Source organism: Siphateles boraxobius, unplaced genomic scaffold (assembly GCF_051911475.1).
Source record: "Siphateles boraxobius isolate OS27281-9 unplaced genomic scaffold, OSU_SipBor_1 18, whole genome shotgun sequence".
Taxonomy (NCBI): Eukaryota; Metazoa; Chordata; class Actinopteri; order Cypriniformes; family Leuciscidae; genus Siphateles; species Siphateles boraxobius.
The window spans coordinates 7,850,240-7,869,563 of record NW_027508788.1 but is presented as its reverse complement, the minus strand read 5'-3'; the positions used below and the strand labels follow the sequence as shown (position 1 = coordinate 7,869,563).

Below are 19,324 nucleotides of genomic sequence, written 5' to 3'. Positions count from 1 at the left end.
AGTTCTCCAGTAGCTCTAAATTAACTAACATCTACAGACCTCAGACTCAAGAAGCACTGATATGATGCTAGGATGTTGCTTTACTCATCAAGACTAAGGTTATAGATTTTTTTTTATATAGTTCAGATAATAGATACAAGTGGAGCTGCCAAGTATATAAATAAATAAACAAAACAATTACAATACTAACTAGTTAAAAAAAGACTAACAGTTGTAGATACTGACCTCACCATCATCACTTCGGTTCACTTCATCCAGTGCTGGTACAGCTCATTGACATTTTCAGATGCTAGACCCATGTATTTATTTCCCTGCTTTAAAAATGTTTTGTATTTTGAGATAATAAAAGAGACAAGAAAATGACAGCATACTCGTGTGAGCTTTGCTTATGTATTGGAGACTGGGTCTTTTGTAACGTTTTTAATTTTCTTCATACTACCTACTGTACCTGTTATCTTTTGGTGTAAAAACATGTGCCAAAAATAATAGTAATATTAAAATATTTTAATTCAGGACAGACAAGATTGTTCTATTGAATTTGTTTTCAAAAAGGAAATTGATTAGAGGGGATTACACAAATAAAATGAAATAAATCCTCTTCATTTTATCAGTATTATGACATTATCAGTCAGTACCCCTAAAATAGGTTCTCAATCAGACCATAACGCAGTAATTTATAAAGTAGCCAATAGGCCTATTAAACTTAATAAAAACAGAAATACTGTAAAATGATGCATCTTTTCGAGAAAGCTTGCTGTTATGTCCTAACAGAAGGACAATGTTTATTTTAAAAATATTTGTCTTATATAAAGTTTACTGTGTTCCTACTTTTGGTCAATACAATATATATTTATATATACAAATCAGGCAAAATAAAAGTCCTGAAACTATTTCCCCCTAAAACTAATACTGGTTCAACAACGTCTCACAGCCCAATATACACAAAAGGAAAATAACCCACTTTGGTCATTTTAGCAACATGTGATAATTAGGACAACACCATTTAATACATGTCTGATGTGCAAATAAGGCTATTTCTTAAGATTTTCTGACTGTATAGCCTACAGTTCAATAGACGAAGCTGAAGATCTGTTCTAATGCTGCTGTAATCTCAATTCATTCATCCATTTATTTATTGAAGTAACTGCTAGATTTGTCATTTATTTATAATAAATATTTGACACTTTTTTTGTATCTAATATTTCTTTCAGATTTGTTGTCTCAATAAAGCTACTCAATAATGAGTAATTTGTGTGTTAGATTTGCCTAATTTGATACATTTAGGTCCTACCAACACAATTGGCCTATAATATTTTACTGCAAGTGTATTTCTGTAGGCTATTAGAATCATGATTTATACTTGCAAATATTGCCCTATGGGACCAATGTAGGCTATGTGAAGTCTTGCATAATTAATGTGCACAGTAACAGTCAAAGACTGGCTGCTCTTATGTGTCAATATTTTAAGAGAACGAGCACCGTACGACAATTTCATGATTCTAAAAAGTCATACATCGAGCTCTAACAAGAAATACTCATAAAAAGGGAAAGAATGAACGATTCAGTGCGTGTGCCCTGATAAAATCAGCTGGACTTCTGCGCCAATCGCACTTATGTGGTCACGGTGACGCGCATGGAACACCACTGCGCGGTCACGCTTTTGAATGTTGAACCGAAGTCTCTCTGTGGCAAGTGGCGGTACGCGTGGCTCAACCGACAGGACAGCACACCTCTCTACATATATTCGCTAACATTAAAATGGACGTCAGATACGTGACAGGTCTAGTCACATATTCGGTCATATTTTTTTAAAGTTCAGTCAGGAACGCCGCTCGAACAGCTGGTTGGTTGCAGCTAGCTGCAAAGCTAGCTCGACAAACCCCTTAACCCACAAGAAGATTTTTAAGGAACCTATATAATTTCATATCTCTGAAGTTATATTTTCTGCAGCACAATCCAGTTTCGTGTGGACTTTGCGGTCTTTTTCGTTTAACGTTAATTTCACGATGAGACTCTCTGAAACCGGGTTTCTCGGCTGGCTTTCTGCGGTCTTCGTGGAGGATCCCTGGATTTTGCGGTGCTGAGCCACATTGACATTCCAATATTCATTTTCTCGAGCATTTACACAATTATACAACCGGTAAGTACCTAAACATAGCGGGTTACCGTTATATTTATTCATAAGTTGGTAGTGAAACGCCTGCGCGAGCGGGGAAAGTGGAGTGGCTTGAATGTGCGCGCGCGCGCGTGGTTTCCTATAATAAACTCTGCTACTTAGCTGTACATTTTATAGCTTATGTTTGCAGGATTGTATGTTATGCAGTTTACACTATTAAGTGTCAATGTAACTGGTGTTTCTGGAAAGTTAAAATCGATTAGAATGTTATATTGATTTACACAGTATTCCCTGGGAGGTGTACTGTTTATCCTTTTATAGCTACTTATAAGGGTGCACAAACTTCGTAAGCTGTCGCTAGTTATTATCGTTAAATGCCCCAGATGAGATCTACAAAGAAACGGGAGTTGAAAACAATGAACAGAATCAAACGAAATCCCATTCATAACGGCATTGGCCAACGTTTCGTATTTCATAATGAGATCTGGCCATAAACGTTGGTTTATTTTTATTTTTTGCTCCAAGGGTGCAGATTGACACGAATGACAACATAAAATTTGAAGTTTTATGTCTACTCTTTGGTCTAGACCAGAGGGTTTCAATCATTTAGATGCCAATGACCCCCAAATATGATCATCCTTGTGACCCCATCCTAAAATGTAAAAGCCATCTTTTAGATTCTTGAAATAAAAACAGTTTATACTGTGAAAAATTAATTTTACAAATGTCTAAAATAATATTTGGAAAATATTTATTTACATTTTGTTTCTACTCATTATATCACTGTGCTGCGTTCTCTAAACATTTCCACAGACCCCCACTCTTCTTTGTGGCCCTTTAGTTTGAAAATCTCTGGTCTACACCATAGACACAAATGAGAAATCATGTAGCACCTTTGCATTCTGGTGTGGCTTTCCCTTTTGCTCTGAAAGGGATTTGCAGTCATAAATCAATATTTTAAACTGAATTCAGTTGTCTAGTTGTTGTATACCTGTTAGACAGAGAATTTTTTTTTGTTCTTGGCCACATTGCTTTAGAAAAATAACGATGTGCATCCTAATTTATATTAAAGTCTCTGAATGATTTCCAGACTTGACATTAAGCCTGAGAATCAGCTGGAGGCATCTGTGTGCATATTAAAGCAGCGCTGTGCTCAAAATATTGATTTTGGTGATGGAATTACAGCTATATGTATAGCTTAGGCTTTAGCCTGTATTGTGATAGGCCTACAGCTTTCATTCATTTTGTTTTTGAGCAGTCTTACTGAGGTGAACCACATCCAATCTAGTCTGACACTCTTATTGCCAGCATGGAAAGAGCAACCTTGAGCAGCCTGGTTATAAACCTTTTCTACCTTCGTGTTCTGTCTGGTGCCGTACTTTACATTCTTGCCCCTGTTGAATCGCACGTGTATTGTCATCAAGATGTGAGCCGCTGCTGAAGCGATGAGCTGCTATTGATTGGCACAGTGGTAGAATGCCTCTCATATGTCCTCTCATCTTTCTAATTTCCTGCATCAGTTAGCATACAAATTCCATGCTATTCTAACAATGATTATTTGGAGAACAATGGTGCATAACTCTTTGAAATGATTGTATTTGCATTACAACTCTGATAACAAGCAATAACATAAAAATACTTAATGCCATAATGATTATATAATTGAATATAAGGAGCAAGATAAGCATCAAAACCTATAACAGCCTATGTACTTGTAAAACATGATGCACAATGCCTGAATGTGATTGGACTGAATTGTTATTCGGTATTGTCTGATTTCATAAGTTCATCTGTTCTTTAACTCAGACAGGCAGTGCGGGATAAGATATTGATATATGACCTACATAACCAGGGAAGACACTCCCTACATGATACAAATTGAATGCACATTTGTAAGGTGATTACAAAATGATATACACACAAATGGAAGGTTTGGGATTTTAGAACATTTCCATCCAGATGAGTGGATGTCATTCAACTTTAGTTTGAAGAAGATGATCCCATTTTATTAACATTCATCCATTCATACTTGCTTTCCAGTAGGCATGTGCCGGTATCAAATTTTCATGCTGCGATTAATTGATTGAGCTTTTATCACGGTATAGCGTATTATCACGATATTTTAATTGCACAAGAGAAACGGATGGATTGGGGGTATCTAAAAAAACCCAACTTGCATCACAATGTGTAATTGTGATCGTCAAAAAATTTGGTAACAAAACAGAATTTTATTAAGTTTAGTGACAACATGCAATGATTACATGGTACAATGACTAGTAGGCTACTGTTTGTCTGTATTAGTGCTTAACACAATTTTCACGATTTTCACAATTCAATTCTTGGGTATGATTTCAATCTTGATTCAATATTGACTCATTTGGATAAATATTAAGTAGGCTACAGTAGATAGCCTGCATGTTAATTTTTCTCAAGAAAAAATATATCTCACATAATGCTGTAAACATACAGAGAGAAATTAAATATAATACGGTTTTCATTATAATAACAATTATGTAATGACAAGTAAACGTATAATATATATGTAATATAGTGCACATATTTAGCAAAATACTCCTCTCTATAGCTATTTTTTCTAGTCAGCTAACGTGCTGGTCATTAAATGGCTTTCCTGAGGTAAATGTAACGTTCTATGACATAATTGTTCTCCTGCAGTCTTATTGACCTCTTTCCGTGGTTGAAAAACACTGATAATATTATGTATGAGGCATATACCTTTCGGTAAGTTGTACTGTGTCTTCAAATAAAAAGGAACAGAGGATCGGTTTACTTGAACTGAGGTGCTACAGCAATCTGTCGCGTCACATTTACAAGCGCCAAAACGGTATTTATTGTCTGAATTTCATAATAAAATTGACAGAATCTGAGAGCTGAGAATTTCCTACCACAAGTAACCTGCTCTGACTAGTCTGTCGGTGTCCGTGTCCTCTTTTGCTCCGCAATTTTTCTCTGCGTGAGAAAATGGATGTGTGACGTGTGAAAAGTGTCGATTGCATGAGTCTCACTCTCAAGCTGAATGCGTGACAGTTGGCAGCCCTGCTTTTAGAAGGGGGATAAATCGTCGGCAGCGTTCCTCTTTCTGCCATGCTGGTTCTCCATGTGAGGATTGTTTACATTAGACTAGAATGCACACTGCACATGCACACAGTGCTTATATAAGTGGGGATTGTTTACATCAGAGTGCGCACGTTTTGCGCAACGTATACGGAGTGTTTAAGCGGTTGATGGAAAATAAACTAATGCGCGTTCTAAAAATCTAAATTTGGATCTATTATTTTTCACGGTATTTAAGTGCCCACAATAACCATATCGTGCATATTCATTACCGCGATTTATCGCATTACCGAAAACCGGCACATGCCTACTTGCCAGCATATTTTAAAGGGGTGATGAACTGAGAAATCAAATTTTCCTTGAGCTTTTGACATCTAAGAGGTCACCATATTATAAGAATATCCTGTAAGTTTCAGAACTGAAAACGTCCTTGTTAGTCCAATAAATGCTTTTATTGACACCAGGCTCAGCAAACGACTCGTTTTTCAAACTGGGGAACTATGACGTCAAAGAGGATAAAACACCATCCCCGCAGAAGAAGATCAACGCCTACTTCAACACGGCCGGTTTAGCCCCGCCCACCGATTCGCACATTACAGGCATAGCTAAATAACATAGGCCTACCTCGTGATGACAAACCGGATCGAGCTACCGAGCAGTAAACATGCCGTTTACTAAATATTGTGCAGTGCCTGGTTGTGGAAGAAGACAGTTGCTGCATAAGCTTCCTCTGGATTCCAATAGGAATGCATGGTTAAAATTTATTTTTAATGTGGTTCCAGCTGATGTGGGTAAAACATTGTCCGTTTGTTCGCTTCATTTCGCCGAGGACTGTTTTGTAAACAAGACACAGGTCGAGACAGGATTTGCAGACCGATTAAGATTGAAAAACGGTGCTGTGCCTTCTATATTGGATCCGACAGGAATGGTGCAACACACTTATGTGAGTAAAATTTCTATAAAAACATTAAAGATAGCCTACATTAGAAGTAGCATAAACAATTAACAATAACTTACCACGCTGTCACAGGCTGAAGTATCCGTTGTATTTGAGTTGTTGTTGGTTCATTGTCCTGCGATTCGGGATCGGACTCTGGGTCGAACATGTATGGGCGAATCATTCCGGTTGCCATTTTACAACATTGGAAGTTTTCAAAACAATTTCCCCCACGTGCACTGACGAGTGAGTTGAAACTCATTATTATGCAAAACTGTTATCCACTCACAGCAGTGGGCGTTTACTTCCAAGTCTTCAATGCGAGACGCCCATAAAAACCGAGCGTTTTTGAGCTAGGCTCAAAACTAGGGTAGAAAATAGCCTATTACTTATTCATTTTGATGTTTTTGAATGTAAAAACCAAGCGAACGTCATAAGTTGACCTCAGACAACAATATAATTTTTTTTAAAAAGCCAGTTCATGACCCCTTTAAATGCTGTAGGGCCTGTCTTGAGCATGTTTTCTGTGCATGTGAGAGTTCGTGAAAACGGAATCCTGTTCTCTTTGACGTAGGGCTAGGCGATATGGCAAAAATTTTTATTTTTTATTTATATTAGTCTATACCGATAATTATCACGATAAATGTCAAATCTTTATTTCTTTCAAATTTAAAGGCAGATTTTTGCTCCTAAGTGAAAGTTGTAGAAACCAGAGCGTTAATTGTGGTTTTAAACTACTCTTTATTGTCAGAACACATGACAAACACTTGCCAAACAGGTGAACATTTCACAAATCTGAGGTAGAACATTCAAACATTTGTCATTTTTCCTTAAAATAAATATCTGAATAGAAAAATATATTTCTTAGTTTCTGCATGTGCTTATGGGGGATATTGTTTAGTGTAAAGTGACTTTGATGGCACGTAGGTTATCTTCAGCACAGTTTGCAGTGCAGGCTGCAATATTAATATTACATGTTTTGTCTCAAAACGCATATTTGACAGTGAGTTGACAGTAAATCTGCATCGTAACTCAAGCTAATACTAATATGTTAAATGTATGTTAATTAAAAAAATATTCGGGCTGTTTGAGTTTTATTAAAATTAACCATTGGTCATCCAGTATCATGCATTTAGATCATAACCACAGATAAAACCAGGCATAGCCTATAGCACCTCACTATCATGGCAAAATGTAACTTTATGGTTTTTATGGTATTTATGAAAAACAGTAGCCTAAATACATTATTAAATACTGTAATTATATTCCATTAGTCCTTTTATACATTGCCAACATTAATAATATAATACAATTCAATATGTATATCCCACATTTCATGGTGCAGTCAATATTACTAGGCTAACATTACAGTAAATCCATGGTAAATGGATTCAGTTCCAATTCAGATTCTGACTGTATCGTTCCACACAGTGTTTCTCCTGTTTGTCAGCGCTGTTTCATCTGCCTTTAAACTGATTTAAATCACTGAGACATTTGTGTTCTTCGCTGAATTCAAGCGCTTCTCACTGGGAGCGAAACGATCAGAGTGATCGCGTCTGCTCTAGTGAGCTCGCGCTGCCGTTTGGACTTTGGGCCGAGCGGATAAATGCTCCGTGTGGCGCGCGGTTCAAATGAGTTTCGTTCCTCTTTTGGCGCATAAACATTATCGAACATTTATCGAACTCTTTATATCGTTTTATCGAGAAAAATTATATCGCGATAATTATTGTTATCGTTTTATCACCCAGCCCTACTTTGACGTGTATTTTTGGACCCATACACAAATTGTCAAAATGCCAATCTCAGCGAGTATCCTCATAAACGCAATGGCTTATGGCGTACGTGAACATAAAAAATTTGAGATAGAAAAACGGATGCGTATTATTATATTGGATCCGTGCATTCAGTCTCAAAGTGACAGCAGCCTAATACACCGGCTGCTGTCTCTTTTATTAACCCTTTTACACGGTAGGTTAAAATATTCAAGATGACCCCCTAGCTTGAGTTTTTGTAAGGTGACTTATTTTAGAACCATATCACTTCATTTCCAATGGCGAGACGTCATGCTTGTCATTTGACACACCTCTGCCAATATACCACTGAATGACAGATGTATCACTTTTATTTAATTTATTCAAAATTTTTACAGACTTGTTAGCCATGTCATCAACTACATGATGTTCTGATTTTCAAATACATGTAAGTGAATGTGTTTTGTTGTTTAAAAACCTTTATCATGATTAGGGTTGGGTACCTAAACGCGGTGCCAATAGGGAACCGGTTCCGACGTAAACGGTAAAAACGAGACCGAATAAGAACGGAAATTTCGGTGCCTGACTTTTTTTTTATCGCCCCCTGGTGTTCCGGCCACTGGTGTTCCGTCAACTTGCGTCCTGACGTCAGTGCCGCTACTCGGCCCACTTGTTGAGCTGATAGCGAAGGGATTAATGGGTAATTCCAGCGTTATGGATGTGACATTTGAACTCATAATGACAGGTGAAATGTCTCAGAAAAAAAAAACTTCTTACAATATTTAAATTGGAAATGCATATTCTCAGAGAACCCAATCTGGGGAATTGATAGGCAAAATATGTTTTTCTAAAATATATTTAAGCACCCCCAAAAAAGGAAAATATGCATGCGTTATGGATGTGACGGAAAATGACAGAGTTTTTGGTATACTGTTCGATTTCCTTTAAAGTCTGTGAACTTTTAAATCCAATGTATAAATATTGCTATCCACATGATGAAGGGGTCTTAGCTGAACATAAAAATATCAATGTTTAAAATATATATATTTTTAGGAAGTGTATTATGAGGAAAAACCAACGTTATGGATGTGACAAAAACCCTGTTATGGATGTGACGCGTCTGAAATACATAGAATCTGTTTGGAAAATCAACAATCAAACCATCATGGCACTTTTGTTGACGAATAATGACTGTGTTCTCACATTAAGAAGACTGTCTGAAATGATTCTGAAGACCCCCCCCCCCCCCCCCCCCCCCAATTATGAATTAGTTTTTTTTTAGCTTGGATCTTACTGTACATCTTAATTCCATATGTAGAAGTATTGAAGTATTTGTTTTTAGTATCATCTTACAATTTTATCTATCTGTCGTTGTGGTAGGCGTTTAGCTTTAAGATAACGCTATCTTCGAGCTGTCAAAACCTGAGCTTGAATGACAGGAAGCGCGAGCGAATTAGAGGGCGCCTGTTTCGCGCCTAAACCAATCAGGATCCTCGCGCAATTGCAGGACGCCTCTCGACTAGGACGTGAATAGGCTACTATAAACACATAGACGGAACATTAAAGCAGAGACTATTACGGAAGACAGTCAAAATTAAAATACATTAAAAATTAATGTTTGTCATATAGGAGTTCAAAAGGTTTCCTCCACAGTCAGGTGAACCGATGGACATTATTGTCCGTAGATTTGAGTCACTAGCAATCATGTAACGCCTACGTTTTTTGTGTCTAAATGATCGCACGGTATTCGGCCAGTTTATGGATTTTAATGCACAAAATAATTGACACGCAATATTATTAGCCTATTATTATTATTATTATTTTGTCAGCGTGATCGTACCGAGCCTCTAAAGGGACGTGGTGGTGGAAAAAGCACATACAGATTACACAATCAGAGAGTTGCCTATTTCTTTTCGTTTTGATCTTTGCAATCTTTCTATAGATAGGCTATATTTCTGAGAGGCATACGTCGAGTTTCTGTTCAGTTATGAGACGCGCTCAAGTTTACGTGTTGCAAGTCAAAATCATTTCTGTCTTGAAACAGATCACAATAGTCATATGCATGATTTAATATGAAGTGTCCGTAACGGTCACGTCCGTAACGCATTATTATGGTTGTTCAGAGCAAAGTAGTGAGATGAATTGTCTATCCTAATAAACATAAACATAATTTAGCTTTGTAAATAAAGTTTCAAGTTATTTGCATCTATAATTGTCATATTAAATAAACTAAACCTTTAAAACGTTATGGACGTGACAGTGCACTGAAGCGTCAAGACCTCTTTATTATAGCCCTTATAAATTCAACAGGCAGTGCTGTTATGACCAAATTAGTATATTTATTTCTCAGGCATGCCTCCATCTTTCTGCAAAATGCTTACTGTTAAAATAAAGTTTAAAAAGGGGGGTCTTTGATACCTTTTTTTGAAAGCATGAAATATGGCTGGTTGAAAATGTAATTTAAACATTGTTGCTCACCTCCAGGGTGGGAAATTAGCACCTGCCACCAGCCAATGGCTGGTACTTTTTCAAAGTGGCGGGTGACTTTGCCTTGTATACCAGCCACAGTGGCGGGTAGATTGTAAAACATATTTTTATTGGTTACTATTTAAAACATTCCTTGTAACGGATTGGACATCTTTTGTCAAAGAATGCTTTTGCTAAGTAAAAATAATGCACTTTGTCAAGTAACTAATTTGATTGGTTTTTAAGCGCTGTGCGTCACGGACAACGCACGGACACGGCGCTGAACGGACCGTGACACATATAGCTGAGCTGAGGTAGCCTACAGACGAAAGGAAAATTAAAAAAATGTGGCGACATATACCCGGTGTTAAGAGGCCCGCCGCGGAGTCAGCAGTATATGAATGTACAAACTATTGAGGGCAAAGTAAATAAAAAGTGAAGGTACTTTTTGAACAAGTGGCGCATTGATGACGAAGGGAAAACGAGGGAATGGTTAGCCTACTTTCCCGTCGAACAGTCCATGCACTGTACTTACTGTCGAACCTATGCGTCGTCCGAAAATGCTAACAATTTGTTCATTAGAGGAACAACTAACCTTAAAATAGAGTCAATAATGAATATGACCAATTCTATTCAGAAACGTCCATGTGATCGGCAAAAAGGGCAGACCTTTTCGGGACTACGTTTGGATGTGCAAGTAAGTAAATTACTAACTTGAAGTTGTGTTTTGTGATGGCTAGATAGCTATCGTTTTTTTAGTTTAGCGATAGTTTTAGCAGCCGCGAGGATAGGAGCCGATACCGTGGGTGCTCCGGAGCTCGATTATGTGTCAGTTAAACTTTTCATCTCCAATCCTATCTGTATTTGTGAGAAGTGGTCCTGTCCTGAGTTGAAAGATAGCCTACTTTACGGCTTTATTATCGAGTTAAGCCTCTGGGGTCGACAAACGCGCTCGCGCGTTTTGCTGGATTTTTTTTCAAATAGCAGCAAAATACATTTAAATACTCCATCATTTATGGTCATACAGACTTAACTAATATTAAAAACTAAACTGTAAAATAACCATGCATAAAATTCTCTCAAAAATATAAACATGTACATACATGTTGCTCACATATTATGGTAGCCCTGTTTGTGCTAAATAGTGCTTTTTCTTTAAAAAAAAAAAAAGGGCGTGCGCCTGTGAGCATCCACGGAGGAAAACATAAATTGGCGCCTGAGTGCAGCACAACTCATATTGTTAAATGGATAAAACGAATTACATATTTTTAATGGACGTCAATGTTATCAAAGTCACAGTTCTCATTCATAAATTTGAATTCCAGAAAAAGTGGCTGGTAGATGATACAAGTGGCTGGTAAAATTGGGCATCCAGCAGCCACTGTGGCTGGTGGGCAAAAAAGTTAATTTCCCACCCTGCTCACCTCATATCTGGTGGATAAACAAGGCAATTTTCTTAAAAGTTTTGTTAAAGCACATTAATACAGTATATTACAGACCTAAGTGGACAACTTAAAAAGGGTTTTGTTCTTTTGGTTAAAACTTTATTTTTTCATGGTAAAGATGACCTTTGCATGGAATTGCCCTAATGAAGATGCCAAAGGCAAAACGCTCCAAGGTTTGGCTGCATTTCACGTGTAAAATTCCGTGTCAGAACGCCCTCTGGGTGTGCCGATTGTTTGAAGCCCATATAGAATCACGCCAATTCATTGGCTGATGGCGCGGGCTCCGCCTCGGCGCTCTTGCGTCGTCATTATATTGGCGTGCGCGCCATCTGCTCCTCAAATTTCTCTGCAGAAAACGGAAGCTTGTCGGCAGCGCGAGGAGCTTGGCAGCGAACGCATCGTCTCGTTCCCTATTCAGAGAACATGGGTTACACCAGTAACCAGAGACGTTCTCTTTCATAGGTTCACTCAATGCTGCGTAGCTAAGACGCAGTGGGAACGAAATACCAAACTCGCCAAGCTAAGCGCTGCCGTAACTAGTACAATGACCAGATAACTTGCATGACTGGTTCAAGCAGACAAAACATGGTAACCTGGAGCCATGTCGAGATTAGATTACCCTGGTAGTAATCTCTATTAATCTCCACTATTACATTGTTTGATACAATATTGTTTTATTTGATATTATGTTATGTAAGTTTATATTGGTTTATTTATTATTACCAAATGTTACTTGTATTTATATTGTTTAAAGATTTTAAGTTAAATAATTTATTGGCCCTGTAAATAAAAGGGTAGGCTATTATTTTTTGACAAAGTGTGTGCGGTTTCGTTTTCTTGAGTACCGGTTCAAGAACCGTTTAAGCACAGGAACTGTTTAAAAAATACAGAGTAGGTACTGGTATCGGATAAAACCTAACCCTAATCATGATCATTTTAGTTGATCTGTAACCCGCCATGTTAGTTCGCACTGCAATTCAGAGAATCTTATCCGTCGGATTTACAAAACATAAATTCATCCTCTTCTCCCGAAATACATGGAAGTAAGAGGCCAGTGAAATGGTAGAAGAATAGAGTAAACTTTATAGTTACCTACACAACGTGTCTCTGATAGGGGTGCGCCGATCCGATACTCAGTATCGGTATTGCTCCGATACTACAAATATTTGCCGGATCGGGTATCGCCAGACGAGACCATCCAAATCCGATCCGATAATGTAGCCTACGAATGTTATTGTTATACAACGCAAAAGGCACAAAAACATTATAAAGCGCTATAATGTTTCCGTATACTATAATCCAAGTTTTCTGAAGCCATTACATATAGTTTAATGTGAGGTACAGATTTAAATCGTTAAATTAATCTTCACCTAAGTGCCTCCCTCCGCGGCGGCTGTCAATCATTCTCCATTCAGCACTCAAACAGCACTCGGGTAAAACAGTCAACATGATGAAACACTCTCCAAGTCAATGTTCTTAAGTCAATCTTCCTATTATTATACTGTAGATCTGTAGATAAAGGTCTATGGTTTGCATAAAAGCACTTTAACGTGCTAGAGTTTCACATGTTACTTTCTACCGGGTGTCTGTTAGATCACAACACAACTGATAAGTGCACACAACACTGGAGTAGAGAGCGATATAATTGCTCTTCACACGCACATTAACTGAAATTTAAAACTGTTAAAAGGCTCAAACTAATGAATAAATAAAGAAATATATGTATATTTTGTGCTTTGAATTTTTCAATGCGAAGCGCTGCGCGCCGTGACTCCATGTTGCTTCGAGCGCATCGTTCTGCGCACGGGATGCGCATAAGGTTTCGTGCAGCTCTGAATTGGAGGCTTTCATATTACAAGACTTTTGCGCAATGGCAGTTTATTGATAGCCTTAGTTATTCTGTCCAATCTGTCATATGTTGCTGCTTCATTAAAAAGTTGCGCTTAAAATTTTAAAATAATTGTCTTTTAATTATATAGTTTATATTTTGTCTTTTATTGTTTTACAAAGTAAGGAAAATGTTTAAGTCAAGCTTTGATGCCTTTAACAAAAGAATAATCACAGTCTCTTCCCCACAGTGAGGCATACAGATACAGTTTATTAGGTAATTTGGCACTGTTTTTTTAATTATTATTTTAGTATTGGATCGGTATCGGCCAATACTGAGTCCCAGGTATCGGAATCGGTATCGGAGGCAAAAAAGGCGGATCGTGCCATCCCTAGTGTCTGATATGAATTAAACGCATCAATTTTTAATTGAAAGGGTTGTTATTGCCGTTTCCATAGACATCAATGTGTGTACATTACAAAACTATACATTTGTTTTAGTACTTGTGTATTTAAATGTCTGGAATCCAAAATAAATATTGTGTGTAATAGTTGGTATGACAAGTGCTGAGCGTGTCTGTTTCTGACTCAGCGCCAGCCAACACTTAAAAGCACATTTGAATTTAGCAATTAGATCACGTGATGCACTGAATGTTCTAATCACACCGGTGTGATCATACGCTCCAAAGGGTTAATGTTAATCAAAGAACAAAATACAAAGAGAAAATCACTTTTGCAGCTTTAACAAATTTATTTAATTTAATACAGAAGACTATGCAGTATTATTTTACATTTGACTATTCAATGTAACTGAATACTCTTAGACTTGTCTGAAAAACATGAAACATTGTTTATTTAATTTGTATCTTTGATATATTGTATTTATATATGCTTGTAATTTATTTATTTTCTATGCAGATTTACTTCCCTACAAAATCACCCCAATCGTTTTAGAATTTTCTAGATTAATTCTGTCCCAATAGAGCTATTCAAGTCATTTGGTTAAATTTTTTTCCCATATTGCAATATAATGCAGAAAAAAAGAAATTTCAATGTCAGTTTTTTCCAATGTTGTGCAGCCCTATTCTCCGTAGACTAAGCTTAATTTCTGTTGGTGAAAACAGCATATGTGATTCAAGATACAGTGTCAGCCATATCAAAATAATATGAAGTGTGTTGTAATATCAGTGTTTGATTCACTCCAGCAGCCATCTGTTTTCCTTGTGTGGAGTGGTTTGCGTTTTTTCATGGGTACTTGGTGAATGCCTTTAGATCATTATCACGCTGCTCTGTGAAATGAGGAAAGAATTTAAATCTTTGCATTGCAATATGAAAGCACATTGGTGTCTATCTTGTTCTGTTTTTCTCTCTCTTCACATACATTAGTGGCGGATAATGTCAGTATAGGTTAATGACATTGAATCTCTGGTTGAGAACAGAGTTTGCATTGTATGTCTATGCAAACTAATGCAAAACAGAATGACATAAGGCAGTGCTGTTCAGAAAGCCATTGTTGGGAGGTAGCCTAGATATTATACAAACCTACCACTCGTGGTTGACTAATGTGATCCACATCTCTGAAATGAATGTTAGTTTCTATATGAAATGCATTCATTGATATTTTCAGCTGAATGAGCATGTTGCCTTGGAGAGCAAGGCTAATGCAAAGTTAGCCTACTTCTACAAGACTTAAATTCCATTCAGTTCTGACATAGTCATGGAAATTTAGATAAGGAATTTGAATTGTGTAGTTTAGACTTATGTTCAAGTAGTGTTCCAGACAAGAACGGATGGCTTCTTCCACCTTTTTTTTCTTAAAGAATATTGTTTGCTGTGTCAACTAACCAATTAGTTCTGCTTGAATTGTAAAGGTCTCTCTGCTCGGTCACGGTCAGATGTTACATTTTCCGACAGGGACTTGCAGAAGCATAGTCTATCTGAAGATGGAGTAATCTTGGCTGGGAACATGATGCTGTAATTGGGCTGCTTATTTGGAGAGGGTTTAAGAGAACCTCAGAGCTGAAAGATGTTTGAATTAGGCTGACGCATTGCAGCTTAACTAAACAGACAAATCAGTCTGACATTGTTCAGAAAACATGAGGTAAAGACGTTAAGCAAAGTGCTGTGCAAATAGCTACTGGAAAGCATTTACTGTACTCTACCTTATCATTATCTCCCGGCTTCCTCCCTAACAAAATGTTGTGTCAGCAAGTTAAACTAGTGTTGCTGTTTACCTGTTTGTGTTTAGCTTTTAAAACACTTTGTCCATGTCGTGATGGAGAGAGAAGCGTTCTAAGCACTTTGCAGTGCGGTTTCATTAACCAGTGTGAATACTCAGCTCAAAACGTTTGTGTAAGAGCAAGCATCAGCTGACTGATGTGACGACTGCTACTCATCATGTTTTGCCATCAAAAACCTGCAGAAGTAAATCTTGTTTCTAAGGACTAATGGGCTTTGTTCTGTCTTTAATATGATATAAAATACACTATTATTATTATTTATATTATTATTCATTTTGGAAAATACACTATCATTCAAAAATTTGAGTCAGTAAATGCTAGACAATTGCTCTGTTTGAAAAACACTTTAATTTTTTTTGTTTCATATTTTAGTTTTTGTTTAAATTTTGGCCTATCAGCAATATCACACAAACTATTTTCTGCAATTGTCTCGATTATCAACACGATTGCTAAAGTTATTCATTTTATACAACAATGCAATAAGTATATGAAGTGACAATCTTTAGAGACAACATTGTCAATTTTGACTTTTTGCTTTATTTCGTCAATGAAAATAGTTCCAAACAAAGCAGTTGTGTCTAGGGGTGTGACGGTTATTATATAACCGTGAGACCGACGGTTATAGTTGAACACCGTCATTAGAACTCTATAACCGCCAAAACCGTGTTATTAAAATATTTTTTTCAAACATTTTTTATCATAGAGAATGTTTAAATACTAATATCAGCTTACGAGGGAAAAGGAGGCGGAGTCAGTGGCTCTTCAGAGGCTGCTGCTGCTGGAGATGATTCGGGAGAGGTCTATGTGTGCCCCTTTACCGATCAGAGCGTGCGTTGACACGGAGTAAAGCCTTGTTTATACTCGAGACGTCCGTTTCTTTTACTGTCTATGGTTCGCACGAGCGCGAAGGTGCGTGCGGCAAAAATGACGCGTTTGGTGCGCAAGACCGGCAAGACCTCGTTTCACTGTTGCTGTGTGCAAGGCTTTTTTTGTAACCGCGCGCACGGCGCCGCATCCGAGGATGAACGACTTCAAGCCGAATCTGCCCGAGCATGTACGTCTCACCGCACCGGCACCCAGTTTGCGCGTCTAAATTGCAGTTCATTGCAAAGTTTTTTTTTGTTGAGGTTTTGTTTACTGTGTGTGATTAATTTAATGGAAAGCACATTCATTTCTTGTCGTCTTGCTGTTAATTTTAAATAAACGTAGAGCAAGTAGCTAATCAGTGTCTGCTCGTTTATTCAAACTAAGTTGTCCTATTAATAACAGACGAAGGTCGCAACGCCCCGGGAACGGATCGGGAGGGTCAATGATTCAATGACCCATTCAGAAAGTCAGTGGACTCTTCTTTCATGAAGGAATCAGCTGGTTTGAATAAATAAGTTAAAGGTAGGGTCAACTATATTTCGACTCTCTCTGTTACGCAAGCAATGTAAGAGTGGATGTTCGCTTAACATAGCAGAAGCGCAACAAATAATGCTTCACGAAAAATAAAGCGCAGACGATGAACGAATGATAAGAAAGCACAAAAAAAAAATTACGTACAGTACACAATCGTAGCTAATTACAAACAATAATTCGTTGTTAGTTGCCAACAGCACAGCAGCTCCAGACAAACAATGACACTCAAACCCAGAGTTACTCGCGTGTGGAGTGGAACCAAAGCAACCTCCATGTTTGTTTTCAGGCCTTCCCGCTCGGGTGTCTCAAGCACTGGAAAGCATTTCTAATATTAACGCGGATCCTAAAGCTCTTGCCCAGTTATAAACCTTAATTTTCCAGTGATTTCTTCTGAGCTTTTCTCTTTTGTATAGTGTGTAATCTTTTTTTTTCTGCAGTCTCTTGCTCGTTCTTTCTCCTCCACCGTCATATGCCCCATAATGCTGAATGGCCACACAAACAGCGTTTTTCAAATAACGCTTAGGCTACCCCAACTTTAAATGAATGATTCTATGATTCACTCATTACGGCTTGCTGCCACTAGGGCTGCACGATTAAATGCAATTTCCATGTAATCGCTCTTAAATCGAGATGGCTTATCGCGATTTTGAAATCGCAAAGGCTGCAATTATTTTGTATGCGCAGCTTGTCATTGATGTACGGCTCTGTAAACGCTGCTCCATCTGAAAGCACTGTGAATTTGAGTCACTTATAACGTGAATTTGAAAAAAAACACAAAAACATGAGAAGCATTTAATAACCTCTTGTCCAACAAAAGACAACATTTAATAACATGCTTTTACTCCAAACTCTCTTCATAACGACAGTTGAGCTCATCCTTCTGTGAGATGATGTGGCTTCTTACACAGAATAAGGCAGTTGTGGGTTTATTGGTCATGTTTAATCAAAGCATTTCAATCTCCTGTTTATTCAGCTACAGCGATAGGGATTTCCTGAAATGATGGGCGTTATCTACTTCTGTGGGCATTTTGGCATGTCTGCACGAGAGCGCCCTCTGGTGTTCAGATGGAGCAGTATTTACTACCGATCAGCCGCACTGCACTGACAAGCTGCGCATAAATTAATCACAGCCTTTGCCAAATCGTGTGTGGTTTCAGTGCGATTAATTGTGCATCCCTAGCTGCCACCTACTAGGGGTTGAACGACTTCAGATTTTTTGAAGTCGACTGTTATGACATCAAAGTCGAGTCGACGTCGACTAGTCGATGACGTCATTCAAAAAAACACAAGAGATTTAACACAATTTGCAATGAATTAACAGAAAATTATACAGATGCTGACAGCTCATAATGGGGCCATTTACACCTGGTCACTTCATGCGTTTTTACTGATCTGATTTATCAAAACGATTCCATTTACACCTGGTCACATAAAGATGTTTTCGCAAAACGGATATAAATCCGATCTTCAAACAACGCGCTATATGCAGAATTAACGGAGTACAGGTCACCGAAAGCAACAGTAATGAGCTGCATTTTATTGATTATCAGCTCATTTAAAAATCAAAGACCGCAATAAGAGAGACAGCACTGGTAAGATCATTTTGTTTCTTTACTTTTAATGAAGATGATTGTGTGTTAAGCGTCTGCGACTTACTATCACTTTGATTGCGATAGTTTGCACGTTGACGAATAGATGCTCGAGCTGCTCATCTCTGCGGTGATGCGTGTTGCCTAAGCTTCGTCATATAATGAATATAACATAAAATATAGCCTAGGCTAAGACACTCGCACACGTTTATTTTTAGCATTGTTGGGAGAAGTCCAATTTACATATGTGGTTTCTTTCAACAACCAGATGCAGTTTCGCCCAGACCTCCTCCTGAAGTGGTTTGAGCGATCGTATTTAAATCCATCTTGAATGCGTTTCGGAGGGCATTTACACCTGGTCTTTTCACGACCGGACAACTATCAGATCAGAGAAACACATGAAGTGGCTAGGTGTAAATAGCCCGCTGTTTACATCATCATTCAGGATGAAAAGAAAAAAGTAAAGGAAAAAAAGCTATA

The 19,324-nt window shown here is 37.8% G+C and overlaps 1 protein-coding gene across 3 annotated transcripts in view; it reads left to right on the top strand.

Moving 5' to 3' along the window:
- Window positions 1-1,635: 1,635 nt before the first annotated feature.
- Window positions 1,636-19,324, top strand: part of arhgap32b (Rho GTPase activating protein 32b) — a 174,894-nt gene continuing 157,205 nt past the window's right edge. For 2 of the 3 annotated variants that reach the window (XM_077233164.1, XM_077233163.1), the window contains exon 1: window positions 2,006-2,140. The gene's annotated coding sequence lies outside the window, so the exon portion shown is untranslated. Of the gene's footprint in view, window positions 2,141-19,324 lie in introns of all 3 variants that reach the window. The other variant, XM_077233165.1, reaches the window with a different exon arrangement.